The sequence below is a fragment of the Pleurodeles waltl genome, chromosome 4_1, assembly GCF_031143425.1.
Source record: "Pleurodeles waltl isolate 20211129_DDA chromosome 4_1, aPleWal1.hap1.20221129, whole genome shotgun sequence".
Taxonomy (NCBI): domain Eukaryota; kingdom Metazoa; phylum Chordata; class Amphibia; order Caudata; family Salamandridae; genus Pleurodeles; species Pleurodeles waltl.
Window position 1 is genome coordinate 182,340,770 of NC_090442.1, and position 8,856 is coordinate 182,349,625.

Below are 8,856 nucleotides of genomic sequence, written 5' to 3' on the forward strand. Positions count from 1 at the left end.
GTACAGATCTGGCAGCATTTCTAAATGCCATGTTTGCCATTTTCCAGAACATGGCTCCGGGAGGTGGTGCGCCGGCTGGCCCCACTGGTCCCCTGGCATTCAACTTGGGCGTTCCGGCTCCGTACAGGCCGACGCCGTTTATGCCGTTCTGTCCGGCAGGAGACGCTAGCCAGTCTCCGGTGCCGGCGGCGCAGCCATCGACGTCGAGGGAGAGATGCCATTGTCTGTTGAGATGGAGCCCCGAAGTAGGATGGCGTCGACGGGTGCAGGGCGTTTGTCCACGGCGCCGATGGATCCATCTACGGCGTCGGGAGGATCCGGAGATCCTGAAATGACGCCTTCTCAGCGCCATTCACCGACGTCGTTGCACTCCATGTCGACGCTGGGGTTGGAGGCCAAATTGAGGTCCAGAAGGAAGGCCCTCAGGTTGCTGGAGGAGAGGGAGTACCAGCAGCAGATCCTTGAAGAAGGGGAGATTGCTGATCCCCAGAGTGAGTTTCCAGGGTTAGATACGACCAGTGGACTAGATAATTCCCCGGAATGGGATCTGGCCTCCCCAGGGGAGTATACAGAAGAAGCTGCCACCTTTCATTCCGTCATCAGGAAGGCTGCAGGTTTTCTGGAACTTCCCCTGCCTACGGCGCAGGTTAAAACTAACTTCCTGACAGAAGTACTTCATCCTGCCACAGCCATTGCAGATCCTCTGTTGCCATTCAATGAGGCTCTCATGGAGCCAATAGAAGAGGTGTGGAAGAAGCCTGTCACTTCGTCGGCTGTGAGCAGGTCGGTGGCCAGACGGTATAGGTCTGCACCTGGAGACCCCGAATTTCTGTCTAAGCATCCGTCTCCAGAGAGTCTGGTCGTACAGGCATCCTGTTCCTCACGGTCTGCTCCTGGCTCCTTTTCGGGAGTACCATCTGACCGGGAGTCCAAGCGTATGGAACAGTCGCCCAGGAAAGTTTTCTCATCATGTAGCATGGCATTGAAATCTGCTAATGCTACCTGCATCCTTGGCAGGTACATATACGCAATAATGGATGCAGCGAAGACAGCGTTACCGGACATGCGTCAAGACTTGCATGGCCTACATTCGGATGCCCAGGCAGCGGCTACGCAAGTCATTCAGTCAGGGCTGGATACCACAGACTCTGTTGCTAGAGCCATGAGGACCTCTGTTGCCACCAGGCACCATGCTTGGTTGTGCACATCTGGATTTTCATCAGACGTTCAGGCCACGCTCTTGGACTTGCATTTTGATGGGGCTAAATTGTTTGGATCTAAAGCGGACTCTGCGCTAGAGCGCTTTAAGGAGTGTAGGACCACTGCTAAGTCCTTGGGCCTGCAGGCTGTTTCGACCCCATTTAGATCTTTTAGGCGGCTGCAAGTTTTTGGATGAGGTGCTTCCTTTCGTGGAAGATTGCAGCAGGCAGGACAGCAGTCTTCGAGCCTCCCTTATCGATCATTTTGGGGGTGGGGTATGGTCCGCACTAGAGGGGCCACACAGCAGCAGCATCCTTCCTCTTCCTCTTCCTCAGGAGGGATGCAACAGGGAAAGCAGCCCTAGTCCTCTCGCCATCGAGTCCCATGCCTCTCCGGTAGGTGGGAGTCCCTAACATCCGATTCCTGGGTCATCAGTGTGGTGAGAAAAGGCTATGCCCTTCCCTTTCGGGAGTTTCCTCCTCCCTTCCCTCCCTGTCCTTCCTTTTGTTCAGAAGATCATCTCCTGTTGCTAGAACAGGAGGTTCTGTCCCTATTGTCGAAAGGTGCCGTGGAGTTGGTTCCCGAGCAGGAGAGGGGTCAGGGATGTTATTCAAGGTGCTTTCTGATCCCCAAAAAGGATGGTCGTCTGAGGCCTATCTTAGACCTGAGGATTTTGAATTGGTTCCTCAAGCAGGAGAAATTCAAAATGGTGATTCTAGCACAGGTACTTATGGCGTTGAACAAGGAGGAGTGGATGGTGTCGGTCGACTTGCAGGATGTTTATTTCCATATTCCCATTCTCAAGTCACACAGGAAGTATCTCTGGTTTGTGGTGGGGTTGCAACACTACCAGTTTGGGGTCCTTCCTTTTGGTCTTACTTCCGCACCTCGGGCCTTCACGAAGGTGATGGCGGTTGTTGCAGCAGACCTCAGAAGGAAAGGGATAGCGGTATTCCCTTACTTGGACGATTGGTTGATCAAAGCCAAGTCTCTGTGGCTTGTGTTGCATCATCTGCAGCTGACAACCCAGTTGTTGTTCAGTCTGGGCTTTTCAATAAATGTGCCCAAGTCTCACCTTCAGCCCTCTCAACGCCTCCTGTTCATAGGGGCAGTACTGGACACTACATTGAATCGGGCCTTTCCTCTGCCACAGCGGATCCAGGACATTCAGGCGTTGATTCCGATATTTTCAAAAAGGAGCGGTTGTTCCAGTCCTCAAGGTCCTTCGTTTGCTCGGTTTATTCGCTTTTTGCATTCTGTTGGTCACTCATGCACGCTGGCACACGAGGGCTCTTCAGTGGTGCCTCCGAATGCAGTGGTTTCAACACAAAGGGGATCTCGAGGAGTCGATAAAGATCTCCAGAGACGCTGCAGCAGATCTCCAATGGTGGGCTGCGGGCGGCAACCTGTCTCAAGGAAAGCCATTTTCACTGCCTCCTCCGGTGACCACAGTGATAACGGATGCCACCACTTTGGGGTGGGGAGCTCATCTGGGGGACCTGGAGATCAAGGGTCGTTGGTCTCCAGTGGAGCAGATGTTTCATATCAATCTGCTGGAACTTCGTTTGGCCCTTAAGGCCTTCCTTCCTTCCCTTCGCGGTCAGTCGGTTCAAGACCTAACGGACAACACGACTGCGATGTAGTACATCAACAAGCAGGGAGGAGTGGGGTGGTACCTTCTCTACAGAGAGGCTCTACGGCTCTGGTCCTGGGCTCAGGACCATCAGCTTTGCGTAATAGCAAACCATCTGGCCGGGGTTAAAAAGGTGCGTGCGGACAGTCTCAGTCGGCTCTTCTCAGACGATCACTAGTGCCGTCTTTATCCGGATCTGGTTCTTTACATCTTTCGGATGTGGGGTTTTCCCCGGATAGACCTTTTTGCCACTTAGGAGAATGCGCACTGCCTGTCGTTCTGCAGCCTTCAGTATCCGATGCAAGGAGCGTTGGGGGACGCGGTTCAGATGTCCAGGTGCGGCCAGTTGCTTTACGTGTTTCCCCCCATACCCTTGATTCCTTCTGAGGAAGATTCGCCAAGACCGGGCCCAAATCATTCTAATGGCTCCGGATTGGCCACGAAGGGTGTGGTACGCAGACCTACTCCAACTCTCACTGTGCCCTCCGCTCCGTCTCCCTCTCAGGGCAGACCTCCTTTTGCAGTCGCAGGGGCAGGTTCTACACCCCCACCTCCAGAGCCTGCTCCTTCATGCCTGGAGATTGAACGGGGCAACCTGAGTGCTTTTTCTCTCCCACCAGAGGTGGTGGACGTTATTTTATCGGCCAGGCGACACTCCACCAAATCTGTCTATGTGAGCAGGTGGGCTAAGTTCGTTCATTGGTGTGGAGAGCAACAAATTAACCCCTAAAGTGCCCATCTGTCAGATATATTGCTGTTGGCTTTGTCATTAGCGCGGTGAGGTTGTGCTGTGGCCACTGTCAAAGGCTATCTTTCAACCCTTTCGGCATTCTTATGTCTTCCTGATCAACCCTCTTTGTTCAAATCCCCTTTAGTGTTAAGGTTTTTATCATGCCCCAGTGGGATTTAAATCTGGTGTTAACTTTTTTGGTGGGCTTTCCCTTTGAGCCACTTCATTCTTGCCCTTTAAGGTTCTTGGTTTTAAAAACTGTGTTTCTAACAGCCATCACGTCGGCTAGACGTGTGGGTGAGCTTCAGGCGCTTTCTGTTCATCCACCTTTTACAACCTTTCATAAAGACAAAGTGGTTTTGAGGACCAGGGCGGCTTTTCCTCCCCAAGGTAGTGTCTCCGTTTCATGTGGGACAATTCATCACTCTCTCGACATAATACCCTCCTCCGCATACAACTAAGGAGGAGGAAAGACTCCATCATCTGGACCCCAGGAGGGCTCTCAGTTTTTACATAGACAGGACGAGAGAGTTCCGCTTGGATGACCAACTCTTTATTGGATACGTGCAGAAGAGGAAGGGGAAGGCCGTCCACAAACGAACGCTATCCAGGTGAGTCGTTCTTTGTATTAAGATATGTTATTCATTGGCGAAGAAGGATCCTCCTGAGGGGATCAGAGCCCATTCCACTAAAGCCAAGTTGACCACATCGGCTCTGGCCAGAGGTGTTCCAGTGGCGGACATTTGTAAGGCTGCAACTTGGTCTTCCCTCCACACCTTTGTAAAGCATTATTGCCTGGATTCGGAGGTGAGGAGGGATGCTGTTGTAGGTTGGCTGATCAAGTACACCAGACTGCTTGTCTCTTTAGGTAAGTATGATTTATTGTTCTTTTACAGGGTAATTTTCTTTTCTGTGGGGTGAGTCTAAGGTAGGGGTTGGTAAATGTCTTCTCTTGTCTGGGCGCTGATCTCGTCTTCTTCTTTCTTTCCTTTCCATAGGCCTCTCGGGAAGCGTGTGGGGACAGAAGAAGAATAGGTACGGTAAGTGATTGTTTACAACTCTCTTTCTCTCTATCTCTTCTCTCCACTCCAATGTCTCAACAATTAGTTTCTCTGTCTCTCTTCGTCTCTTCTGCTCTTATCTCGTCTTTTCGTACTGGTTCTTCCTTCACCCTGTGTTCCTGGTCTTACTCTTCCTCCCTGTTTCCTGTGGGAAGGGTTCCTCTTTTCTCTCTCTTCTCTCTGTCTATTTTCTTCTTTCTGCTATCCAGTTTTTCTTTTCTCCTATCCCTTTCTTTCTTCTCCTTTTTTCTCTTTAATGTCTGGAGTTTGTCTGTTTCTTAATATTTGCCCTCTTTTCTTCCCGCCTGGTCTACTTCTATTTCCTTTTCTCTCCTTCTCCTATTTTAGGCTCATACGATCTCCCTGCGTTTGTCCTTTCGTCTCTCCCCTCTTTCTGCCCTGTTTTCCCACCCGTTCGTGCTCGTTGTGTTTGTGCCCGTGTTTCCCTTCCTCCTCCCGCCACCCCCCCCCTTTTCCCATGTCGAACCCCGTACCTGGCTTGGCCACGCTTCTCCTGAAGCGTGGCAGGCTCACGCGTGTGCTCCACGGCGCCAGCGGTCTTCGTCCCTAGGTCGGGACTGTGGGGGTGTCGGCTCCGGTCCGCTCTTCTCCCAGGGATTCCAGGCGTCTCCTGCTTCTGCTCTTCCGTGGTCGCTCCGTATCTGTTCAGTCCTCTCGCCGGTCGGTTCCTCCAGGATTCTCCTCTGGATCGTCTTTTCTCGGCATGTCGGAGCCTCCCCTTTTACGGCCCATCCTTCCCGCGAATACTGCGGGGAGCCAGTGGGAAGGCTGGCTCTTCAGGCTGCTTTCGTGATGCCAGGGGCAGAGGCAGCAGAAGTTGCAGTTGTGTGCGGGTCGACATGGTCCGACCCGTCACAGACACTCCCCCTAGAGAGCGCCTGCCGATGACGCTCAGGAGCCGGGTGGCGGAATAGGTAATCAGCATTCAACATGTGGCGGCCCGGAGAGTGGATCACCTGGAAGGAAAAGGGTTGCAAAGAGAGAAACCATCTTAAAACCCGAGCGTTCGTATCCTTGTTGCGAGCGAGCCAGGTGAGAGGCGCATGATCCGTTAGCAGGGTGAAGGTTCACCCACTGAGATAATAGCGTAAAGACTCAACAGCCCACTTAATGGCCAGACATTCCTTCTCAATGATGGGGTAGTGTGTTTCCCTCGGGAGTAATTTCCTACTGATGTACAATACAGGGTGGATATATCCATCTGTTTGCGTTTGTGATAACACAGCCCCCAGTCCCACATCAGATGCATCAGTCTGTAAGAAAAGGGCTATGGAAATCTGGACAGCAATATACCGGATCGGTAGTCAAGGCATTTTTGAGACGGACAAAACTTTAAAGAGATGTCTCAGGAAGGGTGGAGAAGATTTTAGGAGTAGCATTTTTCAGTAAGTTGGTGAGAGGTTCGGCTACTGTTGAGAACTGTGGTATAAACCTTCTGTAGTAACCTACAAGACCGAGGAAGGCACGTACGTCTTTCTTTGACTTAGGTACTGGGATCTGTTGGATTGCTTCTACCTTCTCTATTTGTGGACGGACCAGTCCCTGCCCCAAGACGTACCCTAAATACCTGATCGTGGTAAACCCTAGTCTATATTTCTCGGGGTTAGCTGTTAACTGGGCTTCCCTCAATGCCTGTAGGATCGATTTCAAGTGATTGAGATGATCAGTCCATGTCTGGCTGTATATCACTATGTCATCTAGATACGCGGCCTTATATGGCTGGTGGGGACGTAGGACCTTATCCATTAGTCTTTGAAACGTGGTGAGGGCACCATGTAACCCAAAGGGTAAAACAGTAAACTGATACAACCCGGAGGGAACTGCAAAGGTGGTCTTTTCCTTGTCTTCTGCTTTCAAGGAGATCTGCCAATACCCCTTCGTCAAGTCCAGGGTAGACATGAACCTCGCTTGTCCTAATCTTTCTAACAGCTCGTCTATACGGGGCATTGGGTATGCACCAAAATAGGTTAGTTCATTGACCCTTCTGTAATCCACACAAAATAGAGTACTCCCATCCGGTTTTGGGACCAAAACAACAGGAGAACACCACAGGATGTTGGATGGTTCTATGATTCCCCCCATTCCACATATTTCGGACCTCTTGCTCTATTAAGGCTTTTTTTGGCTCTGGGATACGATAGGGTCTTTGTCTTGATATAGACTAATTCTTGGTGCGGATGATGTGTTCAGCTAACGGGGTATGTCCGGGTTGTTTGGAAAATACATCCTTATAGGAATTTATGACCTGTGAGAGGGATATTACTTGTGGATCTGGGAGGGATATATTGATCTGGGGTCTGGACACCTCCTGACCGTGTGGGAGAGAAAGGGATGGGTACAGGATATCTTCTCTATTGTCAGTAGTGATGTGTTGGACCGTTTGGACACTAACGGGTTCTTGCCATTTTTTTAATAGGTTTATGTGATATATTTGTTCTCTACTGTGTCTATGAGGGAGAGCCAATTTATAAGTCGTGGGGTTAATCTGCTCTACTACTTCGTATGGCCCCTGCCACCATGCTAATAATTTATTCTCACTACTGGGAAGGAGGACCAGTGCCTTATCTCCTATGTTTAGAGTACGAAGCACGCTTCTGGTGTCGTATCCCTTCTTCTGTTTTTCTTCGGCTTCTCGGAGACTGGTGTGGGCCTTCTCCCAGACCAATTGTAAATTCTCCCTCAATTCTTTGGTATACGTAAGGAGATCTTTTGCTTCCTCGTCCATCTCTTCCCATTGTTCGGCTAGCATTTCGAGAAGAGTTCGGGGTGGCCGGCCAAATAACAATTCGAATGGACTATGACCTACAGAGGATTGAGTATGTGTGCGTATTGCATATAGTACAAGGGGTAGTTTTTTCTCCCAATCCCTTCCATCCTCAGCAATGCTCTTCCTGAGTAATGATTTAATAGTCCGGTTGTATCTTTCCACGAGACCGTCGGTTTGTGGATGATACACTGATGTTCTAATTTGTTTTATCCCCAAGGTCTTACTTACTTTCCCAATAAGCCGGGACATAAAAGGTGTGCCTTGGTCAGTTAAGATCTCTTTAGGAAAACCGACCCTTGAGAAAAACTCAATCATTGCTTGGGCTATTACTTTTGTGTGCATGCTGGGGAGGGGAATAGCCTCGGGATAGCGGGTGGCGTAATCAACCAACACCAGGACGTACCGTCTACCTCTACTGGACGGAATGAGAGGACCGATGATATCCATGCCAACCCGGGAAAAAGGGGTCTCTATAATTGGGAGTGGCTGTAATGGAGCAGGGTTGTGTGATAGGATTATATAATTGGCATTTAGGACAGTTCGAGCAATATCTACGAATATCCCCGAAGACCCCGGGCCAATAGAATCGCCGGAGTATTGCCTTCTCGGTCTTCTCCCTACCTAGATGCCCTTCCCCTTGGTCCCCATGAGCCAACTGTAGAACCTGTTGTCGGTGACTACCGGGGACTAATAATTGTCTCTGCCTGCCGTCAGTAGACTTGGGAAGTCTATATAAGAGATGATTTTGGATGAGGAATTTCGGTCCCACCCGAGGCTCCTCGTTACTCAAAGCCTTTTGCCATGCGTTCTTTAAGGAGGTATCGTCCCTCTGACTTTGTCTAAAATCTCCTGCCACTGTATATACCTTGCCTATGGCTCCTGGATTCGTCTCGCTGTTTCCATAGTCTTTTCTCGAATATTGTTGTCTTTGTATCCTTTTCTGTTGTTTACTTAGACGGATTCTGGGTTGCCGACTATCCACCGTTCCTGCATCATATGGCACTTCTTCCCACCACTTGTCACGACTCACGTGCTGCTTGCGCCTGGAATTTGCAGATCTGGTGGCGTGAATCTTCAATGTTCGGCTTTGGCCCAAAAAGGGGCGACTCTTTCTGGTAGCCACGGTGCTGTAGGCAATGGAGACACCAAGAACAGACCGTGCCCTTCAGAAAGTAGCGCCAGAGGGAAAAACCCCTTCCAAAGGGGAAAAACCTCCAAACAGGAAAAGTCCTGGAGAAAAACAAGAACAAACAAACAGGAATCCAAAAGGAGCAAAAATCAGAAAACACAGAATGCTGAGTCCAAAACCAAAAGGCAAGGAAATCAGGAGCGAAGACACCAACTGAGCAGAAAGTGTTGCAGCGCAAAGAAAGAGGAAAAACACAGCCCTTATATACCAAAAAACAGGAAGTGACCCACAGGAAGTAAAAGGACACCATCTTAG